Source organism: Corvus kubaryi, unplaced genomic scaffold, assembly GCF_017639235.1.
Source record: "Corvus kubaryi isolate FWS band 111438036 unplaced genomic scaffold, C.kubaryi_AGA036_p1.0 67, whole genome shotgun sequence".
NCBI lineage: Eukaryota > Metazoa > Chordata > Aves > Passeriformes > Corvidae > Corvus > Corvus kubaryi.
The window spans coordinates 554,993-570,754 of NW_024582055.1; the positions used below are offsets into that span (position 1 = coordinate 554,993).

At 36.9% G+C, this 15,762-nt stretch overlaps 1 long non-coding RNA gene across 1 annotated transcript; it reads left to right on the forward strand.

The window, feature by feature from the left end:
• Positions 1-1,130: 1,130 nt before the first annotated feature.
• On the forward strand, positions 1,131-14,549 carry LOC121674317. The gene is made up of 3 exons (XR_006019549.1): positions 1,131-1,418; positions 7,306-7,437; positions 10,920-14,549. It is a non-coding gene; the product is annotated as an uncharacterized LOC121674317 (long non-coding RNA).
• The last annotated feature ends 1,213 nt before the right edge of the window (positions 14,550-15,762 follow it).

A 15,762-nucleotide genomic window follows, 5' to 3' on the forward strand; every position in this document is an offset into this window, starting at 1 on the left:
CCCTTTCCCTTTCCCTTTCCCTTTCCCTTTCCCTTTCCCTTTCCCTTTCCCCTTCTTTTCCTTTTGCTTTTCCTTTTTCCTTTTTTTTTAAGAGATCAGGCATTCAGAGGTAAATGCTCTCCTTCTGGTTCTGTGAAGAGCTTTTATATTTCAGTGGTCATACCATTGTAATGAGTGAAACCAAGAGACCATCTGGTCCTCTGTTTGATCTCTGGTAATTGCCAGTACCAGATGCTTCAGAGGACAGAGCAGCAGAATCCACAGCCGAATAACCAGACAACAAGAGAAGAGTTTCTTTAGCTCCTGTCAATTAGTGGATTATTTATGCCTTATAAAGTGAGAATTTTTTATTTTTCATACTTCCTGTTATCCAATAATCTTAGTCTTTAAATTGTTCAGCATTATTTTGGTCTTGGATTCTAGAAATACTGATGGTAGAAATACGTTTCTTATCCTGTCCTACCTGTTTCAAGGATTTATTTCACCTTTATATTTGACAGTAGAAATAGTCACAGAATACTATGTTTTATGATATAAAGGCAATAGCTATTGTAGGTAGGTTATCAGAAATAAATTCATTATTTGTTCCAGGGACTATCCCGTACTTCAGCTTGGACGTTGTGTTTCACTCCAGTTAAGTGGGAATTTAGTTTTGTACAGATTAGAGTAGGAACTGGAAAAAACCTTAATAAATACTAAAGCTGAATTTAGAAGAGACTACTGTTTGAATGGGCCTTGCTTTGATGCAGGCCAGACATAATAATACTGAATCCTAACTTACAATTCAGAATTACTGAGTCTAATTAGTACCTCAGATCCCAAAGGCTTTGTTGACCTCATCTGTGTCTAACTGCATGTTTCTGCAACCTTTGCCATAGCAAAGTGCCATGTTTGTTAGTACCTCTTGGAGGTATTGCTGTACCAACTGCTTAATAATAATTTCTAGTTTGCAGGGTTTTGCGTTAAGCACAAAATGGGTTTATTTCAGGCTGTTACTTCCAACTAATGTGTTGCAATGTTCTGTTGTTAGCAAGGCAATGGGGTGTTCTCAGTCAGAAATGGTTCATTTATTTTATTTTGTTATTTTTAGTTTTTAATAATATCCTTTGTTTTCCCTTTCATGCCAGAATGGTGAACATTTTTATCTTGCAAGATGAAATTCGATGCACTGATTGTCTCAGATCTGAAAGACTGAAAAAGAACTTTAGAGCTGAGTCTCTGTATTGCACCCAGGTGATGGAGAGTCAGAGCTGTGCAGCCCAAGCAGCCAAAGGGATATTCCATGCCCTATGACATCATGCTCAGTAATAAAATCTGGGAGAAAGATGGAAAGGGGATGTTTGGAGTTATGGAGTCTGTCTTCCCAAGCAACCTGTATGGGTAATGAACTTGGCTGAAGACCTGCCTGCTGCTGGAAAGTACTGAATTAATTCCTTATTTTGCTTTGATTTTATATATAGCTTTTGTTTTATCTGCTGAACTGTCTTTATCTGAACCCAGGATTTTCTTCCCTTTTGCCTATCCCATTCCTCTCCCCCATCCCACCACAGGGGAGAGTGTGTGTGTGTGAGGGGGGGGGGGGGAGGTAGCTTCCTACTGGGGTTACTCTCCAACAAATACTTAAAAACTCAAGTATCCTTCCCAAACAGCTACTGACTTCCTTGGATTACCTGTTAAAAGCTGCTCAGACTCCCAAGTTCCAGAGGTCTTTCAGACCATTTCTCAGATGTTTTGATCTGCTTTTTTCTATCTTTTCTGTGCTTTATAATTTTATCTTTTCATTTTGCTATTCACAAACAGATCTAACAGTGAAAATGATGGTTTTGGTTTTTTTTAAAAAATATTATCAGAGAAAGAAAGGTTCAAAAATCAGATCTGCCATTTAGCCAGAAAAGGATGGTGATGAATTAATTAATACATGGGAAGAGCATGCAGTAGAACATGATTTCACTTCAAAGGGCACAGAACCAGCACATTTATGACAGATTTGCTACTTCAGGGAACACAACATAAAAGACAATCTTATCCACAAATCGAGAAATAGTGCAAAAGGCATTGAAAATTAACTGCAAAGTTGTGAGATGTCATTTTGTCCAGTCTGTAGGGAAGTTAGTGAAGTCAAACAGCCGTGAAGTCTCTGCTGCTTCATGGCAGAGTCATGATTGATTTGACTTCATATAGAACCACGTGTATCCATAGATGAAAAATTCGTGCGCACTCTAGAAAATCATCATCAGTCTTTCGGACAGGCTTAATGTGCAATCTGCTGTATTGGTATGGATGCAAATTTAGCAGGTTTGAGAGGCTTGTGGTGTACAAGTGTAGATGCCGATTGGTTCCTAGATAATTAAACATGCAAGTCCTGCCTCAGCTCAATTAGAAGGTAGTCTCTAGGTACAGTTCTTTCAAGCCTTGCATAACATGGGTGTTTCAGACTATGTCATCTGTTAGAAGTCATCCATATTACACAGAAATGTTAAAGGAATAAGATATTTTCCTTTTACTAAAGACAAAGTTACTGTTGTTTTCAGCTTGGCTTGATGAAAATGTATCAGCAATTTTTACAAATCACTGCAAGTAGTATAGGGGAGGGAAAGAAATGAGTAAAAAGTAATCTTTCCAGCGTGAATATTTACTGCAGCATGAAAAGACATTGATTCTCATTGTGAATAACTTCAAGGAATCCTTTGACTGTAAAAAAGCCAATGACAAATTGGCACAGGGAAGGGATAGGTTTTCAATATACACATAACCTAAAGCATGGCCTGAAGTCACCAGATGGCTCAAGGGATTAGCAATGCTATGTAGTCTTTTCACCTTCTCCTGTCCCCTCCCCTTCAAGCAACAGGTTCAAATATTCAACTAAGTAGCATAAACATCCAGACAGACACAACTTAGATGATCTTTATCTACAACAGGCAGTGTAGTAAAAGTGGTCACTGCCTAGTAGTGTTACCTCTGTGAGAAGAATTATATGCTGGGGATGTGTTAGTGTTTCTTTGTTTTCATTTGGGTTAAATTGAAACCTTCCCTTTGAAATGTTTCAGTTTATTTTCAGGCCCTTTCAAAAACTTCACTATATTTATGGTAATTTTGTAAATTTTGAAAAGAAGCACCATTCTGAAAAAAAGCAGTGCAGTTTAAAACCTGTTACAAATCCCACAGTTGTTTGATTCAATTAGGAAGGGATCAGATGTGAACTATAAATCTGTGAACACACAAAAGGGATATGATTCTGATTCTTAATTTTCAGTATACAGTGTTCTGTCACAGATGTTTTGATGAATTTTGCTTCCGGTCATATTGTTTTCTTAGGGGAGCACATGCACATACCATAGAAGTATGATCATGACTGTTAGTAAGTGAAAATCCTTTAGGAAATCTTGGTGAACTACACACTACTTTAGACAGCTTTTTATTTAAGACATCAGATGAGAAATTGTGGGGTAAAAGCTGTTGAGGAGTTATATTTCCCTCTATGTTTGTAGTGCTTGCTTAGTAGATAAATAAAGTACTTTAATCCTTGTAATGAGAACTAGAGGCTATGTTTCAACAGCATGAAAATCAACAACCAAAATCATTTACCCTATTCTACATTTAAGTTAACAGTACTGATTAAAGTGAAAACCAAAAAGGACCAAAACAAAAACCAAACAACTAATGATGCAGAAAAAGATAAGGCAAAAAGCCACTGAGATTGGTGTATAAATGTAACCCAGAATACTATACCATTTATTCTTGTGTGACACTCCTTTAATTGAAAAAATATTTGTCTAACTTGTATTTTAGGCTGTTCATACTCTGCTAACTTTTAGCTACAGACCTAAATTGCTTTCTTTTCTTCAACAGAAGTAACAGTTTACCCTCTGCAAGGTAAATGCAGAAGAAGAATAAAAACTAGTTGAATTTAATGACCTGATTTTGTGTTGCAGTGATTTTATAAAACTCTACTTTTCTCCTTTTGCTCAGTTACTTGCCTTCTGATGCCTATTTTTGCCGCTAGCTGCACTACAGTGTATGATTTATACTTCAGATTCTAAAACATTTATTTTCTTAAATGTTCAGGCAAGTTCTTTGTGTTATATCAAAGTTTATTTTGTAAATCTTGACCTTTCAAGATGATATATTGGCCCCACTGATGTCACTGGCAAGGTTGTTTTGGACTTGAAAAGAGGGCAAATTACTCTCAAGGATGCTGTTTTGGTAAGGCTGCAATGCTCCTAGGGAGCCCCTATATTCAGATTAGATCCATGTTGCCTGGGATTTCACTCTGAATGTTTTTTTTTTCTAGTACATGCTAACGGTACCTCTCAGATAACAGTACCTATTCATCAGCTGTGCTGTGATATTTGGGTACACCTGTATGTGTAAAGGACAAAGTTTGAGCTGTAGATCCTTATTGACTCTATTTAAGTCACAACCTGATACAGTTGTTCCATTTATGACTTAGTGCAATTCACTGCCCTCCTTCCTATCCACCAGTGATGTAAGTGGTGTGATTGCAGATTATGGGGCAGACAGATATTAGTTTGAGATGGGCACAGACTGGCAAGTCTCCAAAACCATGGGACCCTTTGACAGTCCCTCCCTACTTAACCACAGCATATATTCTCTAGTGTCAAGGTCCTTCTCTTTTCTTGTACTATACAGGAACAAGGAGAACAAGGAAGAGGGCTTCTCTGTCCTTTGCTCATTTATATTTAGGCTGTCCCATTTATATTAAACAAAACCAGAGAAAACAAGAATTCTCAGCTTGAACAACAGTCCCTGATTCTGTTAGGACCCTTCAATAAATAATTGCTTTGTGCATAATCATTAGATTGAATGCCTTCATGGAAGAGAAGTTCAAAACAATGCGACGGCCATCACTGAGCAAGTTCAATACTGAATAAGCAAATGTTCTTGCTCAGATTCTCTTTACTTAAAAGGTCTTGCCATTATCATTATAACTAATGAACCTAGAAGAAAAGCACCAGGAAAATAAATAACATAATGTAAGCTAATCTTGAACACAGTTTGGCTTCTGGAAGCAGGAATGTCAGACTGAACTGAATGTTCAACAAGGTCTGCACAGCAAGTCACCAAGCACTACATAAATTCACATCAATTCACCTGAGAATAAGGGTTAACATCTCAATAATCTTCTTCTGAGATGCTTTTTCAGGTTTTTCACATTTTGTCTTTATCTCATTTTCTGCCATTTAATACTTTATAAGTAGCAGACTATCTTGTTTTTTCTTTTAGAACTTTGCTTTGTAATCTCCCTTGGAACTTGCTGGATTTTTTCTCTATTATATATCCAGTGTATTGTGATACCATCACTCCTCTTGTAGCATGAATTTCAGTACACTTGCAAACTTAACAGTTTTACCGTGCAATTACTGTGATGTTTTTGGCAGACATATGAGCCTGCATTTCTTTTTTGGGCAAAACTTCTATAAGTTCATGAGTTAATCAGCAGAGAAAAATCATGCTGACTTCGAATGCATAAAGTTTGCTTTGTGTTTATATATTGCTTCATATTGATCACACACTGGTACACTGACAGTGGACAGCCTTAAGCTTCAGGGGCTTTTAGCATCTCCTGCTTTCCCTGGTTATCATGGGCTTCTTCTGACCCTCTAAAGGACATGCATCATTTTATATCAGCTAAAGTTTCAATTCAAATGAAAATGGGGGGCTGGTCTATTGGTCTTCAATCATTTTAGCCTAGTATGTTGGTTTCTGTGAAGTATCTTCTATATAAAGTGATGCTCAGTTTGAAAGTTGCAGAACTGGTATCTAAACAGAAATTTACTGCAGTCACTATTTCTACATGAACTGTTTATTGACATGCAGAATGTATAGCTATGGACTCTAAACATGGACAACAAAAAGTAAGACATAAATGCTTTTTGGTAAAATACACTTTTTAGTCATTCTCTGAGTGCTGTCAGTATTGCTTAAAAATATTTGAGGCACAAAATTTGTTTCAGGGGAAAAACTCCTTAAAAGTCTATAAAGACTGTAAAGTTCAGCCCCCCAAGTTCAATGCCAATATCCTCTGTGCTAGACTTATTTTGAAACTGGGGAGTTTCGGACAATTTTACAGTTGTTCCCAGATTACAATAAAATACAAACCAGACTCTAGAAATGTGCACGTTATATTTAGCTTGCCTTTCAGCTCTGGCCACATAAAATAAATTTGAAACTGCAGCTTTCCAGCGGAAAAGCTCTCAGACTACTCACTGTTCAGGGCCGTGTGAGATGAAATGGAGGTGGGAGGACCACCCTTTTCCAAGGTGGGCACAGGCCATGTAAACATATGTGGCTGGGCTGAATGGGGAGCCTGAATGGTGGCATTGTTCCCTGCCTTCTTGAGCTCCCTCCCTCCCAGCAGGCACACAGCACAAGTCCCGCTCCCAAGATGAGAGCTTAAACTCTGCCTGTTACAATTCAAGAAACCCAGACTGCACTGAAGTTTTAAGTCTATCAAATATCATGAATGCACACTCACCTCCCCAGAGTCATTCTAGAGGCATTCCTGAGCAGTTTATAGGAGTTTTTTTCCCAACACATGGCAGAATTAATTTTAAAAAGATACTTTCAAAGTTTTTTCCAGTGGGATTTCTACATTTCATACTTCATTGTAGTTTATTTTTGAAAGCTGTCTGTGACATGATGAACGTATAAACAGTATCTTTAATATATACACATATATAATGCTGTTCAATAGCTTTACATCAAGTGCTTTCCAAGAAAGAAGACTCAGGAGATACTATAAACATATTTTATGCAATTACATATGTTAAAGTAAAATCTTCTAAACTAAACTTCTAAGCTGATTGTAGGGACACAATTCAACAATGTTAATAGAAGTTCATCTTTTAACTTCCATGCCGCTGCTGGGTTTCTATACACATGTTCATGGATTTATTTCATTGGGAGCTGTTATTGTGGAATATTTGTAAAGGTCACATATACCAGCATTTGGAAGCTTGCCCAGGTTGCTTTAAGTAACCCCAGGGACAGAGAGTTTTGGGATTTCTGAGGCCTTTGTAGGGAAGAGACAGAAACAATAACACAATTCTAGTTTGAGTTTAGTTCATTTTATGGAGATAAAACAGCACAGTTGTCCCCAGTTACATTCAGAAACTGAAGCTATTAATGAAATAAATGAAACTTATAAACTGAAGTTATTAATGAAATATTTAAGTTCAGTAACTTGTTCTTCATTAAATATATGCTGTTTCATTCTGTTACACAGAAGTGGTGGTTTTTCCTCCCCCCTCATAGCGATAAAAGTTTGTAATCTGTGTATTTCAGATGTGGAAATTCTACCATTGTGCTAACTGTGTGTATGAAGGTCAAGAATGCATTTTGTAGGAATTTCTGTGAAATGAAGAATGTCAAACATCACCAGAACAGAAAATGAGAAAGTGAAATGGAAGGAAGAAGGTAAAGGAATGTATGCTTTGTAAATTCCAGTTTGCATTTCTTTCATAGTCAAAAATGAAGTGTAGTTCCTCTGTAACAGCTCAAAGGGCACACATAATCATAGGTCTAGCTAATTTTCTGACCCCACAGTAATTTTTTTGTATCAGCAGCAGCTTGAGGAAGCAAAATGAACCCAACGGTGTGCTTTAAACAGTATTTCAGGGTCACCCTGCCAGCATTCAATTTGCAGTTCTTCTGTGAATCTGCCACCATAGGCAATGTACAGGAGTGTGCTCAATCCCTTTTTTGGCAGAAATAGGACTTACTTGTTTATTTTTTGGCACACTATTAAAGTCTAGTTTGTTGTGGCTATTTTCTTCTTTCAGCAGTATGATTCTATCTCAAAAAATAGTGATAGGGAGTAAATGAGGTGGCCTGATTTAATTTCTTGTTCCGCCACACACTCTGACTTTGTTTCATGTCATTAATAGATCTAATAGGATTTTGTCATGAAACCAAAGAAGGGGAGGGATGAAGGGATGAGCTGAAAAGAGAGCTGGTGCCTTTCTCAACCCAAAAGTGCTGTCAGGTCTACCAGCCTTCTCTTTAGTCCTCCCTGACAGAGCTGGAGGCATTTCTCTGTACATGAGTGTGTCTCATGCATTTATGAGGCTTTTTGACACCACAGCCTCTTTTGTTATGAGATAGATAGCAGCTCTGCCCTTCTCCCAGCTGCCATATGGTGCAGTGGAAAGGAGCTTTCAAAGGGAGAGCAGAACTGAGGAGCTGAGGCGGGGAGAAGAAAGCGATCGAACAGCGGCAAATGAGATTGATTTATTTTCACAGTGAAGGGGGCAAGTTACTATGACTGGTGGAGAGAGGGGGGGTTTCTTGGAATAGTAAACTGTCTCCAGAGCAGACAAACAGGCTGTTGGGATGATAGCCCTGTTGTGCTTGTTCTCCAGGCACAGAGCTTGAAAATAAGCATACACATTTTTGTTATCTTAGTAATGCTGGCTGGAAAAAGCTGAGAAAGACTTACAGCCCTGGTGCCTCAGCACAGGATCTCAGCTGCCTCAGCCCGGCTTAGATTTTACATTTCTCTGAGAGTGAAATCTCTCTGCCCTACCATGTGTGCATAACTGTCAAGCTTTAGTCTGACAATGTTAGAAGTTTTCAAAAAATATCTGTCTCCACCACAGTGTTTGGAGAAGACTGTTTAAAGGAAAACATCAGATGATAAATTCTTCTCTTTGTTCAGTGAGTGCAAATGCACTAAAATCAACCGAGTTTTTTCAGACTTATAGGTCATTACCTTGTTTTACCAAGGTGACTTACTCTATTAAAAAAGAATAATTAACCAACTTAGATTTACCATGTGCTATTTTTCCCATCTTTTACTTCATTCAGCTTCAGAAGGAAGTGTTTCATACCTGCCTGCAGCCACTTTTACTTCCAGATTTGGTGACCAAGTATTTCAACTTGAAAAAGAAAAGCAAAAATTACACATGTGTGTCTTAATCAAAAGAATTTCTTATTGAGATTTCTTAAATTTTGTGGCAAATTGGACTTTGATCTTGATGTCAGTATAGATCAGAAAAATACTTCCCAAAATTTAGGAAAAATTCTGAAAAAACCGATTGGAATTGCAGTTTTTATTCCCAGAAGAATTATTAAATCTCTGTAATTATTTTCATATTCCTGTGGGACTAAATTACATAGAATGCACAGGAAGGGAATCAACTATATTACTTGGAAATTTTGAAATGTTTTGTTCTAAATACATTTAAGGTCATTTTATGTCTTCTGAACTGCTTCAAGAGAGTTATGGGAACTACAATTCAAGGAACATATGAGAGGACTGGGGAGATCAAAGATAGAGACCATTTCCACAGCAAGGGAGGATACATGGACAGAAGAGGCAATAAGAGGGATGTGGTACAAGTTTAAAAAATCACGCTTGGCATAGTAGATAGGGAACCATTATTCACTATTTCTCAATTAAATGACCGGAAGACAACCAACACCAATTTAAAATAAAAGTTCTGAAATTAATCAAGTAAACCCTTTCTTCTCACTATGCATGATTAATTGAAGATTTCATTGCTACTGTAAATTCTGAAGGCCAAAAGTATAGATGGGTTTAAACAGATTAATTTGAAGAAGAATAAAGTTCATATTACAGTACTTTAGATGCAAACTGTAGCTCAGGAAGTCATAGAAATGGTGCATTTTGGGGAACTGGGACAACGTGTCAGAAGAAGCAATTAATTTCTAATTTTCTTGTATCTTCTTACCTCTTCTACTGACCACTGCAAAAGCCCAAATGTATATGAAGATAACATTTTATCTGCCCCAGTATAATTTTTCTTTTGTTCTTATAAAATATTTATAATTTCCAGTAAGCTGGGCTCTCTCATTACTCTGTTTATCCAGTTGGGTACCATTCATATGTTTAATTCTGTAGTTCACTTTTGAGGTCTAACTGGAGGGAAGATATTGAAGCATTTGGGAGATATATCCCAACAGAGACAAGGAAAGCTGTCTCAAAGGGGAATACTCCAGTCCACATCCCATGAGACAATAAGGGAAGCTCACGTGGTTCCTGAAAGCGACTCTAAACAAAATACTACTTTTCTAAAAAATTAACTGCTTGACTTGGATTTGACATAAGATTATGTTTAAAACTGACAAATTTGTTTTTAATTTAAAAAAAATACAGCTTTTGTTACAGATAATCTTATATAAAGATTGGTGTTTCCATTTCCCAAATTGTGCTGCTTAAGTTCATTTATTGACTATTGCAGATGGCAACAGAGCTGTTGGGACAGATAACACAGATCCACTGAAACATAATACTTGGTGTAGAGAAACAGGACTGTCCTTTCACACTATTCCCTGGTCAGAGGAGATGGAGAAATGCCAGTCTGAATTCCATTGGCTTGGATTCAGCAATGCCTTTGAATAAGATTCAGCAAAGCTTGTTTTAAGTTAATCATGGTGCTACACACAGTCCTCATGGAGAACATGTGCAAGGGATCAGGTTCCCCTTTTATGCATATGTCAGCCCTTGAGAAAAATAGAATGAGATGAATAAAACCACTTCACCGAGATTATTTCTGAGAATTTTTAAATGAGTCATCCAAGTTTCATATCTTTCATAAGTTAAATGATCTATATAATTGTGTTTTTCCTTCTGCAAATAAAAACATATGCAAGTGAATGAAGGAAAGGAAAATAATATTTTTGTGAGCAAGTGGTGGTTACAAAAGAACTATTGTGTTACTTGATATTGCACTTTTTTCTCTTTATTTGTCCTCACTAGGAATAATTCATATTGATATATTCATAATATCAAGTGAAAAGACACTGCCATTGCTAATCACCTTAAAAAATACTGCTACTTTTTGAAAAATGAAAAGCAGCATTTGGGCCAAATTCTAACTCTGCATTGTAAAGCAGTGTTAGTCACAAGTATATTAATCAGTACTCTTCTTCTCTAGCTATTTTTACAGTAGGAAGAGAAAGACAATTTTATACAAAAAAGCAGAGAGGTAAGTAATTTTTTTTCTTCTTTTATTCTTATTATTGTCATTCTTTTGATTAATAAGAAGACTTAAGAAATGAAGAAATGCTCTGCTGGGTGAGACTAGTGGCTTAGCTTCCAGAAGTGCTATAGGGAAGGACACGTGAGCTTTTGCACTTCCAGCAGTCCAGCCCCTCGGCCCCTGGGCATCCAGAATTGTGGTACTATCTAGTTTAGGGCTAGGCAGGCATGTACTCCTTTTTAGTCTATTTGATGACCTGTTGGCCATGAGTATATCTAATCCTTAACCTGCTGATACCTCTAGACAGGAAATTGGAAATATCAATAACTCATGTGAAAGAGTGCATTCTTATCATGTTTAAATCAATGTTTTACAATGCAAAGGGAATTTTTTATTAAAAATACACCATTTATTATGTTTTATGGGATCACAGAATTTGACCAAATAGCTCTTGGTTTCCACATAAGGTTTAAACCATCTAGCATAATTTGTGATATTCAAATAGACAGATTTACAATTTGTTTTAAGATATATATAACTATGAGTTTAATCATCTCAATAATGCCAAGTACAATAAAAAGACCTGAAAATGAAGTGTTCATAAGTTTAATTGAAGAGAGTTGAAGTACTTAGCACCTTGCTATATTCTAAGTAAACTGCTTACACACTATCATATGGTCAAGAACTTTGACACACAACTGAAGTGAAATGTTCTTAACAAGGTCAAGCAAATTATTTAAGAGTTTGATTTTCATAAGAACTCAGTCAAGTATAGATTAGAAGAATGAATAAAAATTGCAATTCCTTTTGACAGATGTCATTGTTCCTAAAATTAGTCTCTATGTATTATATTTGGGCTACCTGCTAAAACTTCCTTATTCTTATAGGCAGAGAAGGAGCTAGAAACTTGGTGCTTCAAGGGTAGGTAAAGCATGTTAATTCATGAAACATTTCAGCAGCCTCACAATATTCTCAGTGTGCTTTGCTTGTGAATCTGTATTGCAAACCTACAGTAATTGTATTGCATGGGGGTAGTTTTGCCCAGTTTTTAAAAAAAGGATGCTAAAACATCAAAGATATCTTGCTTCAGGTACCACAGCTACAGAGAATCCTTAAGGCCATGTGATCAGGACTAATATTTATACCTGCATAAAGATATGACATCTATCTTGATTTTCACTGAATACAGAGTTTTAGAAAATCATTTGACAGGACATTAGACAAGAATTGCTCTACTCAGGCATCTCAGCGTGTGATTCTGAGTAGCACAGAAGTGTCAAACCACATTTGATTTCAGTTTCTGTTATTCATGTATGGTTTTGACAATGAAGGTATTTTTCAAGTGTTCAGATTTGTTCAAGTACCTTAATTAGGCACCTTGTCAGTTTACAAAAATTATGTCCTATCAAACAACAGCAATGACAGCAAGAAGTATGAGATATCTGTAGAAAGAGATGCATATTTTATGTTTAAATGTAATGTGATATACTTAGAGCCTGTGGTAATTATTGTTTTGCTTTTTTTTGGGGAAGTTAACTGAGAGCACTCATTGTACCTTGAGAGCCTTGCAGCCTCTAGGTAGGTCATTCCAACAGTTTGGAAGTGGAATTGTTCTTAAGTCTTGCCTGGCATAAGAGGATTTTGGGAGAAAGGTTTCTCATTGATGATACTCAGAGGAAACAGCTGCTCAGAAAGGACTCGGCAGCTTCTACTTCATCAAAGAAACCTTTGAAAGCTATGACTAACAGTACTGAAAACTTACATTTGGAAATGCATACACAACAAAGGTGCAAGTTTTTTTTACACTGAATGGAAGATTTTTTGGAACACCTAATGTATCACCTATTGCTACAAGTCCTTCTCATTTTAGCAGCATTAATTCAGCAAGACTGAAGTAAATAGCTCAGATATTATGTAACTAAACTAATACAGTAAATTCCTGGGAGAGCAGTATCCCACAACTTGACACTAGCTAATCCTATGCTTTGAGGGAAACATCCTTTTCATTTTTTTACCCAAAATTTCCAATAGCAAGATGAATCCAATTTACAGGTATAGAAAAAAGTGCCTAAATTAGCACTGTTAAGAAATTATGCTTGTAAAGGCTGAGTAGAACTCTGCTCTCCAATTAAAACAAATTGTTTTCATTTTGAATATAATATTTTTTGATAGTAAGGAAATGGATCAATAGAATACAAGCAGAATACTTAAAAGAATCTTCAGTATTCTTTATGTGGAAAATAAGACATTCTTATGTAAAAATTCTTATTCCTGAGTTAAGGCATTACCAAAACTGAGCAATGTAGGTTATACTTGGTACAGAAGCAGAAGAAATCAGTAGAAATTATGGTGCTTGAAAAGGGTTTAACACTCAGACATTCTTAAAAATAAACTTTCTTTTTTTTTTAAAGACACTATATAGAACCAGCTAATTCCTTTCACTGGAAACTCCTGGGTTCTCTGCAGCTTTTGTTGAAAGCAGCCTTTTACTTGACTTTACTAACTTAAGTTACAAAATTTTGCTATGTACAGACTTTCGTAAATATTTTAGCGTTGCAGATAATTAAAAAAAAGAAAAAGACAATATCTGTGTTCCTTACATCTGAAAGTGTCCAGTGCTCTTACCCACAAAATATCTTCAAAGAAAATGATACTGGTTTTGTCCATGGCATTGCACATGCTGAGATATGTGGTATCCTGAACTGTGTGGGCTGGGAAGGAAAAAACATATGGAAAGACTACCTTTCATGCTTAATGCCCAATAAATGTTAGTGCATTAAATAATTACTTTGTGTCCAGATTCATTACTCATTCTGCTCTCTGCATCATATTTCATTAATCTCTCATAAGCTGGAAGTGTACTTTGGTTTGCTATCAAGGTTTTTAACTTTCTGTTGGATGTTTTCTGCTACATTCTGGAAAATAACATCCAACCTCAAACATAAGTCTTGTCATTTTGTCCCCACATTGAGCACAGGTCAGTGGCATATATTTCTACAGCCTTGAAAGATGCTGTAATTCCTTAAACAAAAACATATGTGGGGGCCATATTTGCACAAATAGCTATAAAGTCAAACAAATAAACCCCCATTTCATTACTGAATACAGTGCAATAAGGATATTCAGCCTCTGAACAGAAACACATTTCTTCTGGTATTTCAACCCTACAACATATTGAAGAGTCCCTGTGGCCAAATAAAGTAAGATGAAAAAATCCAATCTAATGAGAAGCAGGATATTATCCTGTTCGTCACTTTTATGGTGTCACATGCTTTCTGATGTTAAAGCCGGATCATATAGCTCTTTCATCACACAGTAAGTAAGTAAACACCGAATTGCCCCTCTTCCTGTCCCTGCTTCTTCCTCTCTGACCTGCAGAGGAACAGTGTAAAGAGCAAAAGAAAGGGAAAAAAGATGACTTGCATGTGCTAGGATTTAGCTTCTGGCAAGAGACATTATAAGGAATTCATTTCCTGGCACATAATTCACATGTCCAGTCCTCCCTCCCACTCCTTTTCTTTCTCCCACCCTTCCCCCCTGTTCCCCCTCCAAGCTGTCTTCTCATTCTGCGGTGCATGCTGCAACTTCCTGCCGTATGTTTGCTTTCTATTTTCATATCCATGGGAAAGGAATCTGCTCTAGCACAAGGCTGCTCTCCTGCCTGGGCCCATGCTGGCTGTCACTGCCACCTTTAGTTTAGGCCACAGGTATTTGGACTCCATTAACTGATAGTTAAGCCATCCAGCAAATGAGAGTCATTAAATTTTAGCCGAGTCAGCTGGAGAAATTTCCTCTTCTCTTTGAGGTTTTTACTTTCTGCTAGCAAGCTCCAGACAAATAAAATAATTTTCAATTTTAAATATTTAATCTAAATCCTGGTTTAGGTTTTATTTTTGGGGAAAAGAGTTATGTCCCTCTTGCTCATTAAAGGGCTCTCTGTTGTGTATCTTTGATGCTGCTTTGGGCAGCTCTGCTACTTTGATCCTCTTAGAAACAGGCTCATTACAACATCCACCTCACAAGTAACACTTCAAAGCTTTGCAAAGGACAAAGGGAGGAATTTAGAAACACAGCCAAGTGGGTCTCAAGTATCTTGACTAAATTAACTTTGTACTAAGTGTTACTGGCCCAGTTGTGATTTTGAGAGGATGAAACAAAGCAGTAACTCTATGTGCTTCTTTCATGCATTTTATATCAAATTAATAAATACACTTGAAATCTTCTAGGATTCTCTGCCACAGAATCTGCTAAACACAGCAGATACCACAGTTGTTGTATCAAAGTTAGCAGTTGTTCTGGAGATGTTAAAAAGGCAGATTGACGTTGTCAATTGACTTGATTTATATTGTTCAGAACGATAGAGCCAATATTAATCAACCAGTGAGATTAACAGAGGAAATAGGTAGTTCTCAAAATAATTATCTCCAGAAAGAACAGTAACCACATTCATCTTCAACATATTCAGATCTATCCTTGCTGTAATGATTAGTATTATTGGTCATTCTCCAGCCTAAATTTATTACTTCTGACATGTGTGACTTACTACTTCATTCAGGAAGTCATTATTGTCACAATATACTATTTTCACTATGTGTTTTCAGCACAAATTGCAGTGCGGTGCTATTAACACAAGCTTCTTAAGCAGTCTTGTCCCAGTGAAGCTACAATGGCTATTAGAGAGCTCGGCCATACTCTGAGCGTCACAGTCACGCTGCCTAGCAGGCGTGGGCAAACCAGTCTAGCCCTGGTGGGTGACTGTGAGCTTAGACTCCCATCTTATATTGCCATAATCCCTGCC